The sequence below is a fragment of the Callorhinchus milii genome, unplaced genomic scaffold (assembly GCF_018977255.1).
Source record: "Callorhinchus milii isolate IMCB2004 unplaced genomic scaffold, IMCB_Cmil_1.0 Scaffold6, whole genome shotgun sequence".
Classification (NCBI taxonomy): domain Eukaryota; kingdom Metazoa; phylum Chordata; class Chondrichthyes; order Chimaeriformes; family Callorhinchidae; genus Callorhinchus; species Callorhinchus milii.
In genome coordinates this window covers 25,684,196-25,711,438 of record NW_024704747.1, presented here as the reverse complement: position 1 = coordinate 25,711,438, position 27,243 = coordinate 25,684,196, and the positions used below count along the sequence as shown (strand labels likewise).

General features: G+C 38.4%; 1 long non-coding RNA gene across 1 annotated transcript in view; it reads left to right on the top strand.

The window, feature by feature from the left end:
- Positions 1-25,515, top strand: part of LOC103176488 — a 39,133-nt gene extending 13,618 nt beyond the window's left edge. Inside the window, exons 2-3 of the long non-coding RNA XR_487604.2 lie at positions 13,756-13,828; positions 25,212-25,515. This is a non-coding gene — a long non-coding RNA (uncharacterized LOC103176488). The remainder of the gene's footprint in view (positions 1-13,755; positions 13,829-25,211) is intronic.
- Positions 25,516-27,243: the final 1,728 nt, after the last annotated feature.

The window sequence follows — 27,243 nt, the reverse complement described above, 5'->3', positions numbered from 1 at the left end:
GACACATGGTGACTGACGTATCTTATCTGTCGCTCCCTGGTGGATCCAGCAAGTGGCACTGGTAGTAATCTCGAGATTGTTATCCGTAAGGTCATTGGCACCTGAACCAGTGTTTCTAGAGCAGGCCATAAACTGTAGCCTTTGTCATTATGTGAAGAAGATATGTTAATAATGCTCTCATTGTAGATTTATTATAAGACATGGAATGATAATTTTATACGTTACTACTGAAGTTCTTCAGTTACATTTATATTGATGCAAGCTTTCGATGGCTTTAAATCTCATTTATTGGACAATTAGCATGGGGAGAGTGCAAAATAATGACCGGTAGAGAGGTTTAAGTGTAAACTGCACGCTGTAAACGGTGATTAAAGGAGTTAGTCTCGGATCAGCCTTTAACTGGCAGTGCTGTTTTTCTGCCAGGTCTGTCAGCACTGAAGCCATAGAAAAGAAATGTGTGTCTAGTGGCTCTTGAGGACTCTGATATTTGAGTCGTGGATCATGTTAGTAGTGACTGTACTGAGCAATTAAATTGCTTTTATTACAGGCTCTTCTGTAAAATAGTTTTCTTACCCCCGATAAGACAGAAGAGGTGCATTCTCTCAGTCTCTGCTGCACACTCTCCCTCCATTCTTTTGTTTTCATAGTGAATATAATACTGCTGCCACTTCACTGCGTCTGAGCTGTTTAGCTGAAGATGTACAAACCAGTTTGCAATGGATGGATAACACTTTTGTGGAGTACATATTAGGAATAAACTTGAACAAGTGTTGTGATTGGCTGTGAACTCTATTAAAAGACACATCAGAGATGAGGCTTCACTCTGCTCGAGAAACTGTCTCACATCAGGGACATTCATTGCTGTAAAGTCAGGAGGGTTACAGAAAAACAAAATATTTTTAAAAATATTACACTTATATTTGCACTTATACAAAACCTTTCACCAGGGATTAATATTTTGAAATGCTTCAGAACAAATGTAAAAAGCTTTACTAAATATAGAGGCGCATATTTTAAAGACATTGATATCTTTATCCAGGGTGAGCACTGTGCCAAACTGGCCTAGTGCTAAACCCCATAATAAACATTGTCTTTGTGGAATAACCTCTAATTCAAGGTTATTTGATCAAAGGGGAAAGTAGTCCTTAACTATGGTGCATTTGTAAGTGGAGTTTCTGGAGCATCCTGAGATTCACATTATAAATATCATTGGCAATGGCTTCTATGGAGCGGACACCATTGTACTTTTGCATTACTTCATGACTTCCTTGACTGGCAATGCTCCACTAGTGACTCTATTCTTTGTTTTATCTACCTGAATGCTGGGGATGGACTTTGTTGTCAGATGTAAGACACCACTCCTGAAAATGCTCACTTCACGTTTCCTTCACAGAATTATTTTTATTTTTGTCAGTCCTGTTCTTGCAGGTTTTAATTTAGAAAATTCATGAAGGGTGTATTTGAGAGGTGGCTCCTTGCTATTCATTAACAATGAGCAAATCAGAAAAGGTAAATTGTCCTATTAGCACCGGTCAGTCAAACCATGGTTGGTAGAAAAAGGTCAGAGCAAAAAATGATCAACATTAATGACCGGAATGAGTAATTACAGCAAACAATGATCAAAAAATGTAACCCTGATCACATTCCCTTGTAGATATCAACAAAATACATCAAGCCCACTCTTTAGTCATGAGTTAGGAAGTAACGGTTAAACATTCAACTCGAAGTAGCTGCTCACTCAGACACTGCTTTCCAATAATTGGACAATGTAATGTCCTATACATTATTCCTCCCTTTTACAATTATTTAGGTTCCAATAGGATCTTATTAGTTTGGGAATTAATCTTACTGGATTTGATTGCACAAAGTTCATATCCTGTGCCTCTCTGCTACCAGTGACAAAGATATTCCTAAAGGACAAAGTGTAGTAGGTCCCAGCATCCATCCCAAGAACTGCTCAGTTAATTACAATCAATATTCAATTATCAGTAAATTAATCAGTTCAATCAAAAAGTCACCGCCTCTTCTCGGCCTATTTTATTTCTTTGTCTTGGCTGCTGGGTCCTGTGTGAGATGCCGTGTGCTGAATATTATTGACGGACTTGGGAAGGAGGTAAAATATACTCAGCCTGTATGTGGAGCTCTTGGATATGTCTGACCTTTACGTAATATAATCTAACTGCCCTACATCTCCTACACCGCAGAAAACAGATGCAAATGACATTTCCACAAAGAGTTTTGCTAATTAAAATGACTTCTCTGCAGTTTGTAATTGAATGGTTGTCAAGTTCTAACTTTTACAAGCTATTGTGAATTTTGCTCACATTAAAAGTTTCATCCCCTTAAAAAACCTGATCCAACTTGCATTAATAAAACACGAACTACTATGTTATACAGAAAAGTAAAGCTTTATATTGTTATGTCATTCTTGTTTCCCCGTGTTATGGTTTCTTAAAAAAAATCATATTAAACCAATAATTCCTAAAACTTATTTTTTTAAAAAACTGTTTTTGAAAAATGTACTTGTTGTGAGTCAGACTCTTACCCATTCCCTCCCCTTTTTCATTACATTTATTTTCTGTTCTCGTTCACCATTCCTTGACGCATATGTGGCATAAAAAAACCTGTCCCCAGATTTGTCTCAAGAATAAATCTTCATCTGACTGCTGGAGGGTGACCGCTCTGATTTTCATTACATCCTTCGCTCTCTACTTTCTTGATGAACCTCAAGATTAGGTATTTCATTGGGTAGGGAATGGACACTGTGAGAGAGTTGAACTAACCTTAGTTATTAAAGCAGAGAGCCCTGTATTTCAGTCATCACCACACTTCAATAATGCAAGATAAATTAGTTATTTTCCACTGACCAGAATGGCCTTTTAGTCAGGTTCCTATTGTCACTATCACATCAGCTACTGGCAAAGATTGTATTTCCGTTGCTGTATTATCTGCTGCTGTATGAACTGTTTGTAACTCATTCATTACAGAGGCACATTCAGCAGCATGTTTATATCAATTCCATTATGTGAATTCAAACTCCTAATGAAAGATTTAAGATTTAATTCAAAGCTTTTAGTAATCTTTAAAAATATAGTAATTTTTTTCTAATGGCTTTCAGAAAGAATATCGGTGGCAAAATTCCCTTTTTATTAGAGGGAATGCGCTTGAATCTAAAGTCACGAACATTTCTTCATGAATTCACTGAGTCATTGTGTAGAGTTGACTAAAGGAAATTTCTGTAAAATGACCTTTTTCATATCAAAATATATTGTATTACGCAAGTATGACTTCCTTGTGTACTTGGCACTGTACCTAATCTACAACAACATCCTGTCAGAATTGTATTCTAAAGCTTCATATACCTCTTTTCTGCCAAGACCTTGCCATGTTTTAGCAAGCACGGTAATCCTTAGAGTCCTCGATTTCCATGTTTTAGTGACCAACACCTACAAACATGAAATGGTCAGAGATGAAATAACAGAACTTTGAACAGACTTTGTTCCTGCTGAGGGACAGAGTATATTCCCACTCAGCAAGTTAACGTCTCATGTGAAGTCTTGATTCAAAGCTGCAATCGGTCAGCATTGTAGTATGTTTTTGTTAAAAACTACAAATCAAAAGGCTGCTTTGAGGTAATTTTTTTTGCAAGTTTAAAAACAAAATCATTTTCGTGTTTTTTCATCGATTATAGATATTCTTTTCCACTTGTCACCCAGGCAAGGATACTATCTCGAAGACGCAAAGCTTTTAAACACTACCTAATTGTACTATTATATCAGAGCAGACAACATAAAAATGTAACAATGTTATGCCTCTGGTCCTCAGTCACCTTAATTGCCTCAAATGATCCTTAACATTTTAGTACAATAGTATATTTAACAATGAAATCTGCCTCTGTTATATCAAAGGTATAGTAGTTCACTGTTAATGGGACACATTAAAGGGACATTTACAAATGACATCATAAATTGCTGTCATCAGAATGCTGTGTAAATGACAACACGCGAGTAAGTGATGTACTGTAAAATGTAGCGTATCAGACGCACAACGGTAAAGATCCCATCCTTAACTGTTACATTGGATAGACAGCTGACAAATTGTACCAGTACATTAGTTGCACATCCAGCTCATATACAGCTGCATGACTAGTTTCTCAGAGACCTGGCAGATAGTGGATTTAAGTCTGGGAGAAAAATGGGAAAACCATCTTTGACCAGCTGCTTGAGAAACAGAAACGTTTGCCCTTTCAATGGCCAGAGAAAGATCTGGACATTTCCTCACCTTTAAGGTCATCCATGGCCTCGCCCCCTTCTGCCTCTCTGACCTGTGACTCCCTACCAACCTGCCCGCTCCCTCCGTTCATCGGGCTCCGGAGTGCTCCATGTCTCCCGCCCGACCTGCCCTACCATCGGTGGCCGAGCTTTCAGCCTCTCTGCCCCCACACTCTGGAACTCCTTCCCACGGTCCCTACGTCTCGCTTCCTCCCTTGCCTCCTTCAAGGCCGGTCTCAAGACCCTTCTCTTCAACCGTACCTTTGGTCTCCCTCCCACCTCTCTGCCTTCCCTTACCCCTACACTACTTCTCCCCCATGCTCGGGCCCCAACACCTGACTGTTCAGCGCTTTGGAACGTCCTCCCGACCTGAAAGGCGCTCAATAAATGTAATTTTGTTGTTGTTGAGATCTCTTCATATCTCCAAATGCAACACTTTTTGGCTTGAACTAGATGTCGAAGAAGAGGTCTCTCGGAAGGCCTCATTGATGCAAACCCATTGTCAGCCCTTTACTCATATCTTTTGGATGGTTTTGGGTACAGGATGGAATCATTCAGGATTGCTTGGGAAGAGGACCTGAGCTCACTGTAGCCACAACCAAATAAAAGTTCCCAACTGTTGTGGTAAGAACTCAGGAGGATGGCAGGATATGTTATGTTCCCAAGAGCTGACCCACCATGCAATATGTTGTAAATATATAGTTTCTTTCCTACATTCGCATTTCCTCTCTTTTCTATATATTTGTGTTTGTTGTTTATTCAGTATCGATGAAAACTTTTATATTTAAAAAAAAGCTGCTTCACAAAAAGGAAATGAAATTACTGTGGCTCCATTGATGTTCTCAGAGACAATGATAATCGCAATCAATTTCAAACAGTACCTCAATTCCAGATAAAAAAAGCAAAAGTCTGAGGTTATGGTTATTTATTTCAACAGTTATCTCTAAACAAACTGAGAACTTTACCGAACATACATTGATTTTATTTCAGATGACTCAGAGTTTACTAATGATCAGGGAGTAGTGTTTCAATGTATTTGGAGTGTTGGAATTGTGTCAGGAATTGGGCACTGCCTGTTCAGCTGAAGGGCATAATAGGAGCCAGGTGTCAACACATCATAAATGAATGTCCTCAAGTCACTGCTGCTCTTGCCAGGAAAACAGGTAATTTTATCTCATTCCCATGGAAGGTGAAACAGTCTTCCACCAAATAACTATTTGCAGAATGGTCCGAAGTCTGTGTGTGATTGTCTGATCAGTTGTACATAACAAAGCCATTTTATGAAAGACGAAATAGCAACACTCTACATAGCAGTTGGCACGATTTGAAAAGAGAAGGGAATTTTTCCTTGTGTCCTGTCCAACAATCCCCCAGACAAAATTGATCATTCACTTTGTGGCTGTTGTGGAACATTACTGTGCACAAATTGGCTGTCATGTTTGCCTGCAAAGACACAGTCACTAAACTTAACAATAAATCCTGTGAAGTGCTTTAAGGTATCATGATGATGTGATAACTTGCTATATCAAATACTAGGGTTAATAATATAATGATTACGATAGGCATTGATGAAGGTTCAGCAGTAATACAGGAGTGCTCACTGCAATGCTGATGGCAGGAATGCTGATGGTGCACAGCTCCCTCCAGTGAAGCATGTAGATCACTGCAGCTTCTGGTGAAATGGACTGACCCTTTTCTCAGTCATGCCAGGTACCAATGATCAAATCACTCCTGCATCTCCATGAGTTATGAAGGTCTGAATAGCATACCTTCATTCCCTACGCTTTCATCTGTAAAACTGCACCATTTTGATTACCTGACATCTTCCAATGAGAAGGTTGTATAAGCAGGATAGCTCAGTCAATGGAACAATAGAACGCAAGAAGCATTTCCTGTTGCTGGTAGAAATGGGGCTTTGAAGCTCGTTCAAGTAATATTTTAACTTGAGTTACATTTTTAATAACTTAGATGAATTTGTGTAACCGAAGTGATATATTTACATGTAAGCTGTGCCAAAATGAATAGTCTGCTCTGAGCCTTTCAGTTTTCAATTCTTACTAGTCATTAGTAGATACTAAATGACACCAGAGCATCTTGCATTACAATGCTCATGGTTGGAGGTGTATTGCTATGGCTCCCTCCAGTGAAGCTTACAGTTTACTGCAGGCTTCAGTAAAATGGCCCTTTCCCAGTACGAGGGTTTTCACACCTTCTCAGGGCTTTCCTCTGATCAATCATCTCCCAGGATTGTGAGACATTGATAGTGCAGGATATGACAAGAGGACCTGCTCTCTGTCTTCCCTCAGTGTTGTGTGGCTGCTCTACTTCCTAGTATTACCAGGGGTGGATGTGAAGTCTTCCATCCTGAAACAATAATCAACGGGCGAGGCTGAAGTTCAATTATATGAAATATAAAGTAGAGGTAGAAGATCACAGATTAGGAAATTAATGGTGCAGTTTGTAACTTGTTCTTCAACACCACGTCACCTTAAAAACTGTGGAAGACGAACTGCCTTAAGCAAATGCATCAACTTTGTTAATAAACACTGTTCCAGCTAAAAGAAATATAGTCCTTGATAAAAATGGCACTGAAAATGTTCACTTCAGGCCCCCATCATGCCACTGTTGTTCTGGTAGCCTGGGAAACCTCTCTGGCCTCACTGCTAAGTAACTCAGTAGATAAAAGACTGAGGGAGACAGGTTATGTCCCAACACTAAGTGCAGGGTTATGTTGAGACTCTGATCTGCAGTTCTGCTAATAAATCCAATTTTATTTCATAATATTTTTCACAGGCCTGTAAGACAATGGCAAATTTCTGTAACCAGAATGTTAATTATTATTTGCTAAAGTAAATCTAGCTAAAAATTAATTTTGTTTGGTGGATGCCAGTTGGCACAGCACACATCAGATCACATCAGATTGGCCACCAAGGCTTTTACAAACCCAAGTGACTTGATCCCATGCCAGGATATTTTAGTTTCCTTTTTCCAACATACTTTATACGGGAGGAATGATCTATACATAATAAAAACATAATATACTGATGCTTGCTCATGTCACGTGGAGATCAAAGCTTCAGCAATTTGACAGCGAATGTTTTTTATGGTCGCTATCACAGCACACATCCACTGCCACAGCAAAGAGCTCCTTCTGGCAAAAAAATAAGTAGCCAGACTGTGGGTTTCCAATATCTGAAATTTAGTTGGCCAACTAATATTTTAGTAGCCTGGAGTTACTATAAATTACTTTTTCCAATTTACCAACTTGTCACTGTGAGTATGTAAAGAATGTTGACCTGAGGCTTTGGCTTACAGTACAGCACTGTAAGAAAATGCTGCTGATACGGACAAGATAAAGGAATTCTGCCTCCTTGTGCTTTGCCAGCCCGAAAGGTTTAAACCATAGATCGATATGGTAGAAAGTTGGATTGTAAAGTTGCCTTTTTATTGCAATAACAAGCTGCAACCTTCCGCTGTTGTTTCCTATGTACACATTATTCATAAACTTCATGTAAAATTTTCTTTTACACCAATTCTGTTATTATGAAACAATTGAAACGTCTGACAGTCCCGAATATCCAGGAAATAAGTAGAAGTGAAAGGGTTACATGACAAGGGGAGAGATAAATCACTGCTGGTAACATTGTCCTTTTGAAAAACCACATATTAGACTAAATGAGATCTAATGTATATATCAGCAAACAGTTATAGATACATTTTGCTTTGAAAGTCTCATCTGTCTTTCCTGTTAAACAGCATTTGACACACAAGAATGATGGCTGTAAGCGAGCACTGTATGCCAAAGCAATAAGACTTGATGAACGCCTCAGCTGTAAAGAATGTGACACGTTTTACAACATTATATAGCCTGTTTGCAGCAGCAGAGCTGAGGCAGGAATGATTGACTGGAGGCCAGGTTACTCAGAGTCGACCAGCCACCTAAAGCATTTGCTTGTAGCGGGTGGTGATGACAGTAAAGTCTGGGGGTGAGAGGGGGTGCAGACATTCCACTGCTAACTGCTGGGATTGTCTTTCACATATCCCAATTTATCGAAACAAAGCTGTAACCTGTCATAAATTTGAACGCACGCGTGAGAGTCAGCAGGCAATAGGTAAGCCTGCATTACAGCATGAAGTGCGGAGTCCTTAAGCAGGGAGCAACAGTAGTAATTCAATTCGTAAGGAGAGACAAGATAGGTATGACACGTTTGGGAAGAAATAGATAGGAAGGCTGGTCTCAGAAATGTACTTACAAAGAAAATAAAAGACAAGAAAGTAGAAACTGTTGAAGGCCTTGACAATCCATCCAGTTCAATCTGTCATTTATTAGCCTGTTCAAAAATCCCACAGATCACAGTCACCTACTTCCTGCTTCTTTGCCAAGTCCTTGCCCTCTGTTCCTAATTCAATCAGGAATCTGCCTATATCCTGTCCCAATGCATCATGTGTGTTGGCACTCTTGGGCTGGACACTAAGATCTTAAATGTTCATCTCCTGCCCCTGAGTCTCATTTTGTTATTGCTAAGAACAGTTTTAGTAAGTTTAAAAAAACATCCATTTGTGGACACTGAAAAAATACTTTCCGAAGTTGGGGCAAAGTGACCGGAGTCCCGTCATGACCGGAGTCCCGTCACTTTGTATGGGGTCCGGATTCCATGGGACCTGGCATACAAACCATTTATTTCTTTGGATTCTCTGAAGGAGAAGCTTTTCTCTTCTTAGGTATTCTGTACAAGACCTGGCAGGTGTGAGGACGAAGGAAAGTACGAAAGAGCCTGGTGCAAAGAGAGTCTGGGGCAATTAATAATAGTAATAATAATTCTCTATCTTTGAGACATCTCAAGTCGCTTCCCAGAATAGACTGTAAAGTGAATTGACTGTGTATTTTTGTGGCAAATCAAATTAAATAAAAAGAACTGTCATTGTGGGAGGATGGAGACCCTTCAGAGGGGTATTGGCAAGGCAAATTGCCTACTGCCTAGCAATCAGCTCCTCACCATCATATCACTGAATATCAATGTCACTGCACTGAAACCACTTCAGAAAATCATCTCATATTTTATCATATTAATCTGCCCTCTGTATTGAGCAGTAAACAGACCCTGACATCATCATCACTTTGCTGAAATCGTCTGCCTACCATTGAGCTTTAAAATCCAACTCTTTCTTCCTTTCTTCCTGCGCCGACCCAACACCCCAATGGTGACTCGATGGCCTCCGATTGTCTTCAAATGCTCTGAAACATACTGTAGTACCTCTCCACTTTCACACTCATTCTTTCTATGTTGTTTGATAAAAACCCTATTCATCTTCTTTTGGCCAATGTGAACTGATTAAGTGTCCTAGGGTCAAAGATCTAAGATTTGGAACTAATGGGTCGTTCATTCTTTCCATTGCTTCGATGATATTGTATATTGTAAACCCAAAGCAGAAAATCATCAGTGTTAGAAAGGGTGGGGAGGGAAGTGCAGGAGTATTTACAACCCTGGGTTGACATTATGTTGCATAGGGGTTGCATAGTCGACATTATACAGTCTAATACTGATGATAGTATCAGATTTTTGGTGGTACATTGGGGAATAAGTGGAAATCACTAGACTCCTGCTGGATAATTTTGTACAGGTGCATGTGTGAGTGCCTGGCAGGATAGCAATTTAAGATGCATACTGCCTCTTTCGTGATGAAACCTCATGAGTATATTCTGAGATATATGGTTCCGTTCTGGAGTGAATGCAATGTGCTATTTGACTTGTCAATGGCATAGTGTTTCTAGGCTGTGTTTAATTAGTTAACGTCAGCTGCAAGGACGTTAGGGGTAGAACAATTAGCCTCAGCATCCCTGGGTTAGGGAGGAGAAAATCAGCCAGGTTTCCTGTATCTGATCACTATTCAGTGACCTCTACTGAAAATTGCATGTTGGATGAAAACAAGATTAAGATGTGCCCTGAATTGAGTTGCTACCAGCACTTACAATCTGGGCTCACACACAAAGAATGACCATTCGGGAAAGGTGAGTGAGAACAGCTGCCACCCATTGTACTGTAACCCAACACGTCTCAGCATCACTGGAACAGATCAGGGAGAAATTGGATGAAAAATAAACCACAGAGAGTCTCCGAGCTAATCCAGTGTGATTTGCCAAAGGAGCTTCTGTGCTTCTGTGCCACCAGTTCCAACTGATGGTTGGAAATCTCAGAGGAAGAATGTTGTGCTTTTTCTTTCTTTTGCCTCTCAATAGCCAGAGGGGTGCGAAAATGTACAATTGCTGTCTTGGTTACATTTTAATTTTAGATTGTAATGCATCAAGGAAAGTCATAAAAGCTGTTAGATTTGGTGCTAGGTTTCAACTTGCCTGTTATGCCTTTAATGCATATCTCATACTGATGTACACGATTAGACCATTTGGATAAGTGAACAACAAAAGAAAGCTTTAAAAAGGTCTGATAAATTCTAACGTTGTGAGTCGGAGACAGGAGTTTTTGTTTAGTCTGAAATATTAGTGGTTTAACAGAAAAGTGTTTCACAGAGCAGTAAGCTGTTTATATATTCTGTCAGAAACCTAATACCATTACTGTTCGTTAATAATTGGCAGCAGAGTAACAGCATGAACCGCATGTTTGAACATTCCTGTTCTCCGAAGTGAAAAGTAGTTCTTACAAAGGCTTTTGTAAGTATGTCAGGAGTATGGGCCACACCACTTCAGTCAGATGTGTTCATTCTACCTCCCTTTCATGACTCATTTCTATTTCATTCTATCTCATGGTAATAGCAATGGTTTTTAAGAGTGTTTGGGTGATATTGTCCCATGTTGTTCTTGCTAATTGCTTGTTAACCCTTTTTATAACCAATAATGCTCAAAATAATAATAATAATCTTGCATTTGTTACTGTGACCTATCGTTTTGCAACGTGTCAAAGTGAGCAATAAGATGAATTATTAAAAATAAGTTCCCAATTGAGCTTGGGATGATGTCACCGAGAACTACCAGGCCTCAGTGGGAAAGCACACACAATACGCCTCAGAAGGTATCAGGAAGAGGTGATTGCCACGACTGACTGCATTTGAACAGGTTACTTCAAAGCTCTGAGTGTATACCATCTTACTGAAAAGCACTGGCTCCAGAGCAATTTACCCCTGTGGCCCATATTGTAGATCCATTTGAAAGAGTCGGAAAAAGAACTACTGCCTGAGCAATTACAGTTAACAACATGCCCATTGTTAAATAAAATCCTACTTGCTTGTGTTTCAATCCGCTGCAAAACTTGGTGCTGACGTCAGCATAGGCAAGAATGAGAATATATAGTTGCCCAGGAGGGCCCACGACACTATTTGCTGTTTACACTGTGCACTTTACTCCAGGTTAAATCCAATACTGTTGCCTGCCTTGCATAATGACTCACAGTATCCCTTGTTGGTATAGATCCCTCAGTGTGTAACTACTTATTGTATTAAAAAGTCTCTGCCTTCACCATCAACAAAATCATACCGTTTCAGTTGAGGTACTAGTGGCTAGAGAACCATCCGTACAAACATTGCACAAATGCACCATCACAAAGGCCATCTCATCAGTTCTAGATTGTTTCTTAGCAGTGTGGTCACCACTGAGTTTACGTCAGCACCTAGATTTACATGATAAGTTTCACAGGTGACTTTGCCAGGCTTTGCCCCCACTTGCAGCACACATGTAGTGAGGTAGTGGGATCATTGCTAAAGCTCAAATCACACCATCCGTGGCATGTTGTGATGTCCTAACACAACGTGTTGCCATCACTCCTTATCTCGGTGGTACCTGGAGTTCCTTTGCGTGTTGGTGTAAATGAGATTTTATCTGTGCCGTTTAAATAATTCCAGGAAATTGTGTCAGCCTTCAGTATCCCCCGGGAAAGTAAACCGAATATTAATACATAAAGATACAGCAGGGAACCACATTTTACAGATATTCCCATAGTCACTGCTCGAGGAAGCAGTGGTGGGCTTAAAGCATGACAAATTGCTTTACCTGTGCAAAAAAGGAGTTGAGGTGCTAGTGGTGTCATTTTACTACTGCCTGCATGTTGTTGCAGTCGCCTGTTCCATTCCTGCACAGTAGTAGTATGACACTGCTCCAAAAGCGAGAGCCTTCCATGACTCCAGGATGCTACCCCGTGTGAAGGGCGCTATATAAATGCAAGTTGTTGTTGTTGTCTCACATACAGTGGTCTTTATCATGGTGGCTGAAAGAGAATGGCAAATAAATCTTTTAAAACATTTTGATTGTTTTTATTTCCTATTTTTGTACGTGTGAGTGTATGTGCGTGTGATTAATCTTGGCCCGTGTAAATGTATGTACACGTGTGATTGATCGATGTGTGTGTTTGAGCGAGGGCATGTGTGTGTGTAATTGATCTGTGTAAGTGCATGCACATGTGTGTGTTTGATTTGTGTTTGAGTACATGCACGTGTGTGTTTGATCTCCATGATGACACCACATGATTTATGTATAGGTTTGATATTCCTGATGGTCTAGAGAGAGGGAAGGAGGGAGTCTGGAAAGGGCACTGTGATTCTGGGAGGGTGAATGAGTTTTAAATACAGATATATTCTGCCTGATTTAATATTTCTGTACTTAAAACTCCAAACAGTTTACAGCATCATCTATGATGTAGGAGTTTATCCTCGTGCAGTTTTCACTTCATATTCATGCACTGCATTGCAAACCTTCATTTTAAACCTTCTTTGTAAACCTTCATTAACAAATGTAGACTGAACCTTCTTCTGCTTCCTAATATATGATCATTAAGATGCTTATTGAAAACAAAATAACAATACAAAGTATCCCCAGCACAATGCTTTCCTGTCTTGTAAAGTGTCCCAAGTCATCTTGAATATGTTCGAGTTGGTCTTTGCCTTTCTAAAAACATATTAGAAATGCTAGTTTTCAAAATGTGTTTGCTCTTAAATAAGCAGAATAGCTGATAGGAAAATAAATTTCAATTTATGATGGGGCTCGATAATGAATTAATACATGTATTCTTCCATTTCATCCACAAAATACACAGTCAATTCACTTTACAGTATATTCTGTGAAGCGCTTTGAGACATCTCAAAGACGTGATAAGGCGCTATATCAAATGTAAGGATTATATTATTTATATTATTCCTTCAGACCAACACTCTCCTAAATTTCAGGATTTCCCTTAAAAGGAAATTCTATAACCAAACACTTCAGTTGCACAGTCTTCCTGGACAGACTCGGAAGACATTCTTAAAGCCAAAATTATCCTATAATTTAGCAAAACAGAAATGGACAGACTCAGAAAGGATGACAACCTCCTCCTCCTCCTCCTTCTCCTTGACATCTAACCAAGTACAGCTGCCAACCAATCACTTAGAAAACTGGATGAGTTGAAAGGCAACATCATCCGTTATGGTATCAAAAAGCCCAGCATTTATGTCTCGTTAGTTTTGTGAATTTGATTCTGTTCTGTTTTGTGCTACCCCAAAGATTTTAGAGCACAATCTTCCAACAGAGGCAGAGAAAGAGTTCGAGAGGATCATTGTGTGACAGCTGAGCTCAGGTAAGTTATTCAGATTGAGAAGAGATTCACAGTGAGGACCAAAGGTTTGGACAATTATTCGACATTACATTTGTTCCCTTTAATTACCAGTCATGACACAGAAAGAGAAATAAGTAAGAGAAATATACCTTTTGACGCATTCTACCACGCAAGATAGTCTTGCAGATGTCTGAGAATTGGAATTATATTTGTGTATTGTCTGAGAAAAGGTGAAATATTAATTTCACTATATTGTATAGTGAAAAGAAACATTCAGTGCTTCCTGTTTTGTGTTCTATCATAAGCAGTGCAATGCTTGTAGATTATAATCTTAGATGCAAGAGATGAAGGAAGGTAAATTCACTTAGAAACCAAAAGGCAGCTTGCAAATCTTAAATAGTTAATCTGGCATCTCACGCACAGATTGGGGGTATTTTTTCCCAATAGTTTTTGAGCTGCCGGCAAGGGAGTGAGGAGAAGAATGGGGAGGGGGATGAAAACTGAGGTTCGCTTAAGCATCTTTTCTATTGGAAAATTCCAGCAGTGCTACTCGTGATATGAGAAATGGTGCATTTAAATGAATACCTTTTGTTTCAGGCTGCACTTCCTGTTACCTTGTTAACGATCTCCTCTGTGCAGGAAAAGTGCTTGTCTGTCTGTGTCGATGATATAAAACAGATTTAACTCTAGTGATTTATTAAAACTGTTCATTAGTTTAAGGAGCATTCCTGTGTGATGAAGCTATCAACATGAACTGTGGTATATTCTAATAGCACTTTGAGAGCTTGAGGCAAAAAGAAAGTAGAAATAACATTTGTGCTTTTGGCTTAATTTTGAAATACTGCACCAATGCTATGAAAATTAAAATAGGTATGGGAAACAAATATTGTGGAAAATTGTCATTGAATGATGGAAAAACAAGAAAGATTAACAGCAAATGGTAATTTTCTCCATGCATTTTTTTAATGGAAACCTAAAAATTATTATTAGGCCACAAATTCAAATTCTGCAAATTATCTGTTTTTTGGAAAATTGTTTGTATAAATTTCCTCAATAAATATTTAGCAATTGAACTAATGCACACATTGTATGGTTCATTTTAGGCACTCTCTGGGTGAGATTATGTGTGGTTAAACTCCTTTCTGTTTATACCCAATATTTTTATCCTGTTTGGCCTGTTGCTTACTGCAGTTGTCTTAAGGATTGTGAATCGTGAAGTTATCTGTTACCATGTTCATTCCGATGAAAACATTTCCAGGCTGCAATGCTTACGGGATGGTGAGTGGTTAAAAGTGATGAAATTAAAGGTTTCTCGAGATCATTATATGCCTCAGCAATCACAAAGGTTTTTAGAATTTCGCTTCAAAATTCAGCTTTTCATCTACCGCTCTGAACTTTTTCATCGCAAGATAATGGAATTATAAATGCACGGAAAAGTTTTTTTGTTCCTGGACATAATTATAAGAAATCCCAGTTTTTATTTTACATAAGTTGCTTTTCTCTCTCTCTCTCTCTCTCTCTCCCTCTCTCTTCCCTCCAGCCCACTATGTGGTTAAGTAAATAACAGCTTGGCATTGCTTGTGTGGAAAGGGGGTTGAGAAACATGGTGTGCCAGAAGGAAATGGGAACCGAATTCCTCTGGAATGAGCAGAGAGGAAATTACAAACTGGCAGCCTGTTTGACCACGTTATATAAAGGCTCTTCCTAAGCATGTAACAGTGCCAGATCTCAGTAGGTGAGGATGATGAAATAATAAAGTGCTTCCCATGTGTGCTTTGCATTAGGCGTGTTTTGTTTTCTTTCTCTGTGCAGTGGAAACATAACAGCAGAGCTCGTTTCTGCCGGGGCAGATTGAGTTAATCTATGGGGACCAACAGCTGCATAAATAATTGAAAACTAGTGATCAAAATAATTACTAGAAGCCTATAGCTTGATGTTGGAAATCATCAGCCGGACCTACTTTTGTTCCTAGATAGGCAGCTATCCATAATGAGCTGTCTTTCCAAGCTTAGATAAAAGGCAGAGATTTGAGATTTATGGGCATGCTTGGAGAACTTTACTTCCTTTTGGGTCTTTCCAAACCATTCATATCACCATTAGATTTGTGTGTAGTTTACCTCCACCTGTCATCTGTGTTTTCTAATTATGACCTTGAGCCTAATTTGTCCATCACAATACATCTATCATACTTGCGTGCGCCAATGAGATTTTTAAATCGTAAAAGCCATTTTATTGGACCTCTGGTTCAGCTTCACAACTGTGGGTAATATTGCAGCCTAATACATGTGCATTGTGGCCAATCGATTTGTGTGTTCAGAACTGGACAGTGGAATAAACACTTTGAGACCCAATCCTCTGCATAAAGTAGGCTATTTGAAAGAAAAAGAGAAAAACTTGAAGCATGTTTGTTAGTATCCATTGAAATAAATTTAACACATTTTAAAAAGCTATGTTCTGTGAAAAGAAACAAATGCCCCTTCCCTGCAGGTTTTAAGGTTACATCTGTAGTTCAAAGATTCAGTATCACAGTGTTACTAAGATATCATGTAATATGTAAAACATGGTTAATGTTTTATAACGAGAGACAATTATCAGAGCAACAGTGCTACAAGATCAGTACATTGAGGTACAAATAACTTCTTATCTCATTCTTATGGTTAAAGCTTACAAATTAATGCTAACAAATTATTAGGAGTTCAGGTTTAACACTTTTGCTGCATGGATGTAGCTTGCGTGTTTGAGAAGGAAATGTGGAGTGTGAGCAGTGCTTTTCATCAGTGGGAATGTTCCACGGTACACAATGGTGCAATAGAAGTCGCATTTCCTGTCTAGCAGGAGGGTCAATAATTCTATCTGCTGACTGTTGATAAACACTAAGGGACGTCCCAATGGACTTAGTAATTATATTCTCTACATAATGATCACATCCATGCATTCACCTCTGTCTTTGAGCTGCAGAATTGTACGGTTTATCACTCATTTCTATTCAAGAAGCTATATGGGGTGTTGAGTTTATTCAGCAGATTGTATTGCAGTCTTAAAGTGTGTTAGAGGTTAGATAACCACTGTAGACAGAGTTCACACTGTAAGATAAGCTTCAGCCTCATCTGTCTGTTAGATGGAGACAATCTGCAAGTTGGCCTGTCACACTATACATTACATCAATCAGGCAAGAAACATTCATCCACAGGCAACCCTTAGGAAGCTTTGCGATTGGATGCGATCCGGGTTTTAAGCCGAAGGAAAACAGTCTCAGATCCTCTGTTTTTTCAGCGCCTTGGGACGTCCTCCTGGCGTGAAATGCGCTCTATAAATGTCATTTTGTTGTTGTTGTTGTTGTTATCCCAAAGAGAAAATAGGAGAACCACAGACACAGCAGAACAAAACAAAATCAGATGTTAATAAACAATAAAAACATAAATCTGTAATCTAATGACAATAATGAAATCTGTATGCTCATTGAAGATTTAACATCTGGATATTTGTTAGTGCACTTTGCTTATCCCAGCCAATGCCAATGTACATCTTTTAGTTATCTCTTGTCAGCTTAGTCCCCATCTATGAAATTCAGATTCTCGAAACCATGAGAGTGTATGACCTATTTTTCCAAAGTGTGGATCTGCGTTGAGTTCAGATCCAACCAAGGTAAAATGATCCAAATATGACAATTCTGGTGTGATTTACATTTATCGACCAGTGGTCTGAAATTCCGCCTGGTTTTAGATGTACAGCTTTTTCTTAAAATTTCAGAGTTTCCCAAAATTCTGTCTTAATTGGGAATTAATTTTGTGTGTTTTATTTGAGATCTAATACAAACCAGCTCCCAAATTAAGACCAAATTTATGGAATTGCAAACTCAATACTGCCCCAGCTCACAACATCACAAGAGAAATTTGAATGAAGAAGGCCAAATGGCACATTTGATCTCATTTTTCTCAAATACCACCTTTAAAATCCTCCCATTCTAGCATCAAGCTGTTTCTAAAATGAGTCCAGGGTTCTGGCCTCAATAGTAAAGAAATACTTCCTAGCGTCAATCCTGCCCTTTGCATCCCAAAACCTATTCCCTCTTATTCTGCTCCCTTGGCATATCTAAATGTATTGTTCTGGGTTTACTTTCTCAATCCCATTTAAAATCTTATGTATCTCTGAAAGATTTTTTAGAGATGTCTCCTCTCAAGGCTGAAGAATCCTGGCTTGTTGAATCATTGCTTATTCCTCTTAAATTGGGAATCATCTTTGTTGCTGTCCTCTTTACTGCCTCTAGGGTGTGGGCATACCCTTATATCATAGTGATCAGAGCCGTATGCAGTATGATCTGCAGGCCTGAGCAGAATACTATTCAGTTTGAGTATAACTTCTGGGGATGTGAACTGATTTGGCAATATAGCCCAGCATCCTGAACAAATAGGATAAGTGACAGAGCAAAGCTTATGTGCAGAGATATATTTGAGGATAAAACTGAAATGAATTGTAAATTTATAGATATATCATGAAACATACCCCTAACTAATGAACTTGAGCCATTGCTCTTAATATATCTACTTTCTCCTCCATGCCTGCACATCGAAATTTCAATCTTTTTTTTACAAAGAATCTGACTGTCCCATTGAATGCTTTTAACATAGTAGATGTTTTATGAAACTGTTTTCAGGATTCATGTGAAAGAGCATAGTATGTGTGTGGTGGGCAAGATTAACCAGTTTACTTATCTGCTTTTTCCATAAGTGACAAAATATACAGATGTTATATTGAAAGTAATGTTATGAAGAAGTGATCATAAACTGCATGTGTTGTATTCTTTTCTGTTACTTTAAGCTGACACAATTTTTTAAATATTATTTTAATAGAAATGCATAAATTAGCCTGACTGAAGAGATGCACCACTAATAAATCTATGGTGTCTTCGAGTGTAAACGCTTTCTTACAAGATTTTTTGCTTCTCCGTAAGATTGGGTGCTTGCAAATACCCGCCAAGCATGAAAATGAATGTTATGCATCGTTTGAACCCTATCATTTAAATCTACATTATATAGCTATCCTAGAGATTACAGATTGATTGTACAGTAGAGCCAGGAGTGCAACCTATTGAACTACAGGTAATGTAAATCAGCACTGTGTTATAGCAGTGACAAATTAATTCCATTTTGTGTTATCAGGGGAGTACTGCACTCAACAACTGCTGAATTCCATTGCTCAGATCAAGAATATTATAATAAAAACATAAGAAAGCATGGCACAAGAAATGGCATTTGACCCATCAAGTCCACTGCTTACCACAGAACATGTACAACCTTTCCTGACATGGGTCTATCTAACTGATCTTCAGGGATACCTTTCTACTGAAGGATATGCATCTCACTCTCTGCTGCAGATCTAGCAGTTCATATTGGAAAATGCACCAGTATACTTTATAGTTCTGTCCAGGTTGGATTATGGGTCTGTCGAACATCAAAGCAAGACAGCAACCTGATTTAAAACCAGTTTTCCACTTCCTGTACTTGTTCAATAAATTGGTCATTGCTGTCTAATAGTCAAAATACAAAATATACCTTTTCAACAAAAAAATACCATTAGGTCGTACTACTGTTTGTGCAGACTAAGGCATTGTGTATTGCAAATTAAGACAATGTAACTGTCATCAGTTTTCATTTCAAGTTTAGATAGGAACATAGGTTGTTTGGCCCATCGAGTCTGATCGTCCAATTTAATAGATCATGGTAGAAGTTTTATTCCTATTTCACTGCCTTTTTTTCATATTCCTTAATTCCCTTACCTCTAACTATCTCCCTTTCAAATAACCCAATCGTTTAGTTTTGGCTGTGTTAAAAATGACCTTGTGTAACTTCTGTTTGTCAGATCCTAAAATACTTATTTCTTTTGAACTAAAGAGAAACGAGACAAATAGTGAGATTTGTACAGGTTTTAAAATATATTGAAAACTATACCAATCAATCTTTTATCTGGTCATCGGAAGATAAAATCTCAGCCATTAAACAAATTGAGTAGCTTTTGTCTTCAGTTCAAAGAGTCATAAATATGTAAAACATGTGAAAATTGTTTTAGTTTATTCCTTGAAGGTGAAACTGACTTTAAAAAAGGCTCTGAGATTAAATATTAAGTTAAAAAATAATAATAAGGTCACTGAATCCACGACTGTTTGTGGGACACTTCTGTGTGAAATTGGCTGCTGTGTTTCTCCCACAAAATATACAGTCAATTCACTTTGCAGTGTTTTCTGTGAAGCGCTTTGAGACGTCTCAATGACATGATAAGGTGCTGTACTTAATGCAAGTATAATTATTATAGTTTAAATAGGGAATTTTGGAAAACAATTAGATTTGTTCTGAAGTAGCTTTCTAACACTTAGGTTGGTCATAGTACTCTGTGAGCCAACACTGTCATGTTGATATTGCACATATCAGGAAATTGCTGTGAAATTTCAATTACATTCATACTTGTATCAATCTATTCTGAGAAAATCTAGAGCCCTTTCCTAATTGTCCATCCAGAGCTGCAGTTCTGCGTCTAACAGTGTTCAGATTATCATCTATTATGTCTGTAAAAAACTATAAGAAACTTCCTGAATGAACTCTTTAATTAGTTGTAAATGCAGTACTCTCCTTTGTACTTTTGTGTTGCAATCTTATTTAGTCTGGCAAATAAGCGTAACTAGCTTTAGCCTGCCATCTGCTAATATTTTCCACTTTCTGAATTAGATGAGATGACGTAGTTGGAGACAACTTTAGTCTGGCAGTATCTTTCTTTTCCAAAGGTCAATTGTTAGACCTTGAGCCGCCTATTATAATAGCTGATAGGAAAAGGTGCAGCTTTCATACTGGAGGGGCTGCAGGCTGCTTGGGTAGTTGTTGTTAAGCTGCTATCCACATAGTCTGGATGTGTAACAAATAGCATCTCTTGAAATAGCTCCAGCCAATGACCTGAACATTATTATTAGTGGTAATTGTACCACAGGTATATGGTGGAAAAATTAATTCAATTTTGTGTTCTCAGGTCGTGAATAATTTAGCTGTTAGTGGAAACATAGAAATAGATCATTTACCACAATATGGAAAAGATATAACAGCTGGAATATAATTTGTGACTTTCAATTTCCTGTTTTTCAGCAATAACAGGAATATGACCAGCCCGAGATAAAATGCAGTAACCTGTTATATCCACTGAGAGGAAAATCCAGGGAAATATCTGTTACAGAAATTTACCTTACGTTTCGATAATTGTATTTAAGAAATGAAATAAGATACTGGTTCTATTATTAGATATAAAAATTGACAACCACTTTCACCAACAAAATTCATAGTTACTTCACTTTGCAGTCTATCCGGCGCTTTGAGACATCCTCCTGATTTGAAAGGTGTTATATCAATGTAAATAATATTGTATGGATACTGTGAAACACTTGGAGACATCTTCCTGACGTGAAAGGTGCTGTATCAGTTGCAAGGATTATCATTATATTTAATGTAAGAAATGCACTCTTTCTTTAAATCTGTACAGTCATTGTAACACAAAGCGGACAGCTACTGAGAGCAAAGATGTATGAATCCACCTTTCATTTAATTCATGAAGAAGCAAGGAGTGACAGTAAAAAATGGAGTTTATGTTTTATTATCTGCCTTCACGCTTGGAGAGAAATGTGAATATTCTTTATAATTATCTTGTGATATTTGGAGGGGAAAGAATCTGTCCCATAACTGCCTTATGTAATATTTGCAATTATATTTTAATAATTCTGAGCACAATTATTTTCACGTTAAAGGTTGCCGTATTTAATAGCAGTTTTCTTTCAATTTCATGAGCATATTCCTTTCTGATTACGAGATCAAAAACATTGTAAACCTTCATAATTTGCCCCACTGCAGGAATGAAATCAGCTCTTCGGGTTGAAAGCGGTTTACCCTGTATTTCAGCACATCAAAAAAGTACTCCGGAAAAGCTGATGCGAAATAAAAATTAAATATTAATTTTAAATATGCAAGAAAAGAATTCAGCATCCCATTCAAAATAATATTCTGAAACAAACTCAGAAATTGTACGCAGCCATGGCAACCATTCTACTGTTTCAGTTATGGAGGCAAATTAACCTATTGAGAAATGTTACGGTATTTTAGTGCAAAAATAATAACTATAAATAGTTTTATTTTACTTTGTTTTATTTGGAGCACATTATAACCCACACAAAGGTCTCTACTTTATTTTTCTGCTTATTATTTAGCATCTAAAATAAAATACCAACAGATTATTTTTGCAGATGTTTCATTCCAAAACATGGACTTGGATATTTGTTAATAAAAATCTGCTGTAACATGCTGTCATCCTCAAAATAGGAAAATTCTTTCAGTCAGTGCAGATGTTGGTGCTGGCAAAGTCTGGCTTGGAAAGAAGGCAAATAGAAAGTGCTACATGTGTTCTTTGCCTGCAGTGTCTGTTTGCTGTTTGAACACCTGAATAAAGTTTTATTCTACAACTGAGCACCTTTATTAGCGTTTCTTAAGAAAATTATTTTCTTTTCTGGGGAATTTGTTTGGATTGAACCAAGACCTTCCTCTTCGACCGTGACTACGGTCACCTTCCACCTCCCCCTGGCTTGATGTCATCACTGTCAAGCACTCTGGGATGCCCACCTGCATGAGGGATGCTACATAAATGCAAGTTGTTGTGGTTGTGTTCCAGGTGGGAAGGTGTTTGTCCAGGATAGGGGGCTCCTGGGCCGATGGCTCCACAGGTTCCAGATGTTCACAGTTCGCAGAGCTTCCTGGTTGTCTGCTACAGGTTCAAAAAACAGATTCAGACCTTCCTGGAGTCAGTCGACATGTTTCAGTGTCAAACCTTAGCCATCTGCTTACACACGAGTAGCCTGCATCAGAATAGGAGAGGCCGGTACAATCTCCTGTACCGAGTATACCACATCCCACACAAATTGTCTAAATGTCAGTCTGTCCAAACACTCAAACCTGGCAACAGTCCAGCCAAACAAGAATATTATTATAATCCCTTGGAGGTGACACAATTGATATTCCCTGAGACAAACAAGTGGACAGGCATCTATGGGACATCTGTACATCTGTACACATGAGTGAGTGAGTGAGTGAGTGAGTGAGTGAGTGAGTGAGTGAGTGAGTGAGTGAGGCAGATACTGTGTTTAGAATTGCGAAAACAGCCACAGATATACACGTTCCTTCAGGCCTACTGCATGCCTGACCCCATCACAATTCTGGATAGGCACAGTCAAAATGAATTGCAGATTTTGACTAAATACATGGGCACTGAGGCCTTTGAGAGCCTAAGAGAATGAAGGTGGTTTGGGGGAGGGAAGAACTAAAGACCTTGAAGCAATAAAAATGCATTGGGGCATATCCATCAAATAAAAATTAAAAACAGAGCAACTGTTGTAATGCCCTGTCTCACCCTGTCTCATCCGAGATCAATCGGGTATTTAAGATGATAAAGGGATTTGATACGGTAGATACAGAGAAGCTATTTTCTCTGGTGGGGGAATCCAAAACAAGGGGCATAATCTTAAAATTAGAACCAGGTCATTTAAGAGTGAAATCAGGAAGCACTTTTTCACTCAAAGGGTGGCAGAAATCTGGAATTCTCTCCCCCAAAAGGCCGTGAATGCTGGATCCATCCACAGCTTCGAGAGTGAGGTTGACAGAGTTTTGGTAGGTCAGGGTATTAAGGGATATGGAGAGAAAGAGGGAAATTGGAATTGAAAGGATTAGTCGAGGTACAGATCAGCCATGATCTAATTAAATGGCGGAACAGGCTCCTATGTTCCTACGATCCACTGTTTCTGTTAAGTGCTTTATTTTTACATTGTACAATTTGGTTAACAGCAGTGATACTTTTCCCTTTACTGATACCTCTCCATGTTAAAGGAAAGTTTGGAACTGACTCATACCTTACATGCCGATTCTCCCTCGCTCAAATGTAAGTAGTAGATTCCCTCCTTCCAATATGGTACCAAGGAAAATAGCAGCCTCAGCAATAGGCCTTTGGCACCAAATCTCCTGGGCCAGTATAACTAGCATTTACACAGATATGCCACGGGTTGAGATTAGGGCTAAAACACTGCTTATGTTAAGTCATTTCATTTTATTCTCTTGTAAGTCTTTGTGTAGTGCAGAGGAGGGAGCAAGTACACTGACGTTTTTAACACAACACACGGGCAAGTGTGATTAAGCAGCTCTTGAATCACAATCTATCCTGTACTATTAATTTTTATGAATATAAATAATACTAAATATGTAGCTGATGTATCTTGACATTTTAAAATATGTTCCTCTGCACACACTAGACCAGGCGTGGAATGTTCAGTCTTATATCACTGTCGGAATGGTATTAGACCAGATGGTTGATTCATTGTAGAATCAAGAAGCAAGATAATTTATGCAGTTCTGTATTATTGCATTCTGTGAATTCAAAGAGTTCATGGCGGGCATACATGTAAAAGCTGCTCCTTTTCTGCAGTCAAACATCAATAAGAAAAGGTTAGAGACTGACTAAGTATTTATAGCGTGCCCTGAAGGATTCCTCGATCCCTTTCTATTAAATTAGAAACCAAATGATTTGCATTTAATTAACCCATAAAATATCTTTTTGTGCCATTTAAAGAAACATATGCTGCTTCTGATTCTTTATCTTCTGCACTGAACATCACTGATAAGGAACTAAGCACAGAAACTGATAGAAAAGTGCGTTGGGTTGATCAACATTCGAAAGACAGATAGCTTGACATTTTGGGAGGAACTCGTCAACAGAACAGATGCTAATAGATCTAGTATTTTCTGTTTTTATTTCAGATATCCAACTCTTTTTGGGGGGTGCCTACTATTGGTGAAAAAGCATTCGTGTTTTACTTAGTGCTCAGTGCAATCCCAGTATTCAGCTGTCCATTCCACTGTGTACTTTATACCTAAGCTCATGAAATGTCTCAGTGAGTGTCATCATTGTTTCCGAATTGTTATTTTACAAATAACTTGGTTTTGCATATCTGCCAAGCACTGTTTGTCTGCTTCGTTGCTTGTGGAACGCTCCAGGATTTCACTGAGTGTTGAAAGAAGCCAATGATAAATAGACTTGTGTCCATCAGGGAGATATTTTGTACAGATGAAAGTGCCAGCAGAATGCTTTTAGGAGATTTATCTTTGTGCAAATAGAAACTGATTGTGTTGTGAAAGCTACACAGGGAAAGAGTTACTTATGCTGTTAATGAATTAATTGAACACAAAGACGAAAAAATAATAATCGCACAATTTAACATTATCTATTCAAAATTACTGCAATGTTGTAACATGAGATGTATAATGGGTCATTTTATGATCAGTCGAAAATTACTGTATTCATTTTCATTTTGTCTTTGTTCATTTTTTTTCCCGAGGTTCTTCTGGAGATGCCCTCTGGCTGTTCTGAGAGAAGGTTTCTGTCTGACGAGGAGAATCGTTCATATGCAGAAAGCATCATTGGCATAATATGCTGTGGAAATTTTGGCTCCGAGTGAAATGAGTTCCCCAGATTGCACCAGTCTGATGGTTTTGATTTGAACACTTGGAGACCCAGGTCCTTTCTGGAAGACCATTACTATTCAAGTGTGATGTGGAATGAATGCAAATCATAGATGTCATGGGAAAAAAAACAGGAGCTATAAAGATATAAAGATCATGTATTTGCTGTTTGTGATTTTATGGGGTAAAGAGTTCAAGACTATTACGGCGTGATTTTGTGTGTGCGTCTCGAATTGATTACGCACAATTTGGTTCCAAACTTATTTGGGTCACAGGAGTGCATACATAAAGTACGGTGCGCTGGTGTTGGAGATTAATAATCCCCAGTCAGTTCGAATCTAGCCACGAGTTGACAATCAGGGTCCTTGCACACTGCATTTCACCACTTGTTAAGCAGAACACTTGGTGGCAGTGGAGCACTCCATCTCTGAAAGGAGGAAAAACTGACAGGAACCATCCCATACATCAGAAGTGCACCTCCTGTCAGCTGCTCATGGTGTGGCACTGAGGGTGATCATGAAAATGTCTGCAAACCAGACTGGTCCACTGAAGGAGGAAGTCTGCTAGTGGGTGGTGGCAGGGGAGCCTGTAGGGGGTAAAATGGGGGGAAGTATGATGCAGTGCAAAGACCCCATTATTAAGAAAAAGTACTGTTTCACATTTAAAATAACAAGACAGTTTAAGGGAGTTAGGGGACTTAAGTATGACATATAGACTGCCTAGACTGGTAGATACTGAATAATGAGGTGTAAAACTGACCTGTTTGGAAGGACAATTAACAAATTCGCATTTGGAAACGAGAGAATTGGGACCATTAATCTGCTGCTGAAGTGTGCATTGTGAGTACAAACTGAAAGCAATACAGTTAAATACTGTATATTCGAAAAGGATTCTTATAAATATAACAAAACAGGTTTCCTCAGAAATGTATTGGGAAGGAATGCTGTATTCCTAAGCAATATTAACAGTAAATTCAATTAGGTAAGCAAATGCTGATTGGAAAGATTAAAACATGCATATTGTCTCGAATGTTTAAAAAAGTAAAGTAATGATTGTTGAGTATTGCAGAGAAGAGTAAATTGCGTCTGCTTTGTGTTCAAAAGAGAACAGTGAAGGCAGATCTTATACTGAAGTGGGAGAAAGCACTTCTCTTCTCAAAGGTTCTCTATATTTAAACACATCATTTTATACATGCATTTCAATAATAGTTCTGACTTGCAATACCTCTTGCGTTAAATCCTACTGATTAAACCATATTAAAGAACCTTAGACTTTGAAAAGAATTCCTTGTCCCTATAAATTAGGATTAATAAACCAAGCCTAGAATATGTCCGTTTCTATTAAATCCTGAGGTGTTCTGTTTTCAGGTTTAAATAAATATTAATTGTCTGAGATGTACTTAAATATGAAAGAGGAAGTTATTCACCCTTTGAGTGTGCTTCCCATGCAATCACCCTTCCATGTGAGCTGTGCCTCCCTGCTACAGCTGTGTTCAGTCAAGTGAGACTTTAATTTGCTGCACAGTGCCACAGTATTAATAGACAATTATTTATAGCAAACGCGGTCCATTTATACTCTTTTATTAGCTGACATGGTTGAGAATTCGGATCCAAATGTTAATGTATTCATGACACTGCAGAATTTCATTTTGCAACAGATTTAAAAAATTGGCCTACCCTTTTGCATGAAAATGTGTGTGTGGGGTGGAAGGTGGATATTATTGTTTTAAAATGGTTCCTTTCTACACACTGGAGCATCTTGACAAATTACAATGAAACCATAAATGAAACAGGAATGTCTGTTGAAGCGCTTCTGAGATCAGAGCTTGAATATGTTAAAAACAAATAACAGATGCTTTTCACCTCGTCTTCCTCCCAAATCTCCCTGTTTCAATTGTATTCTCTGTAA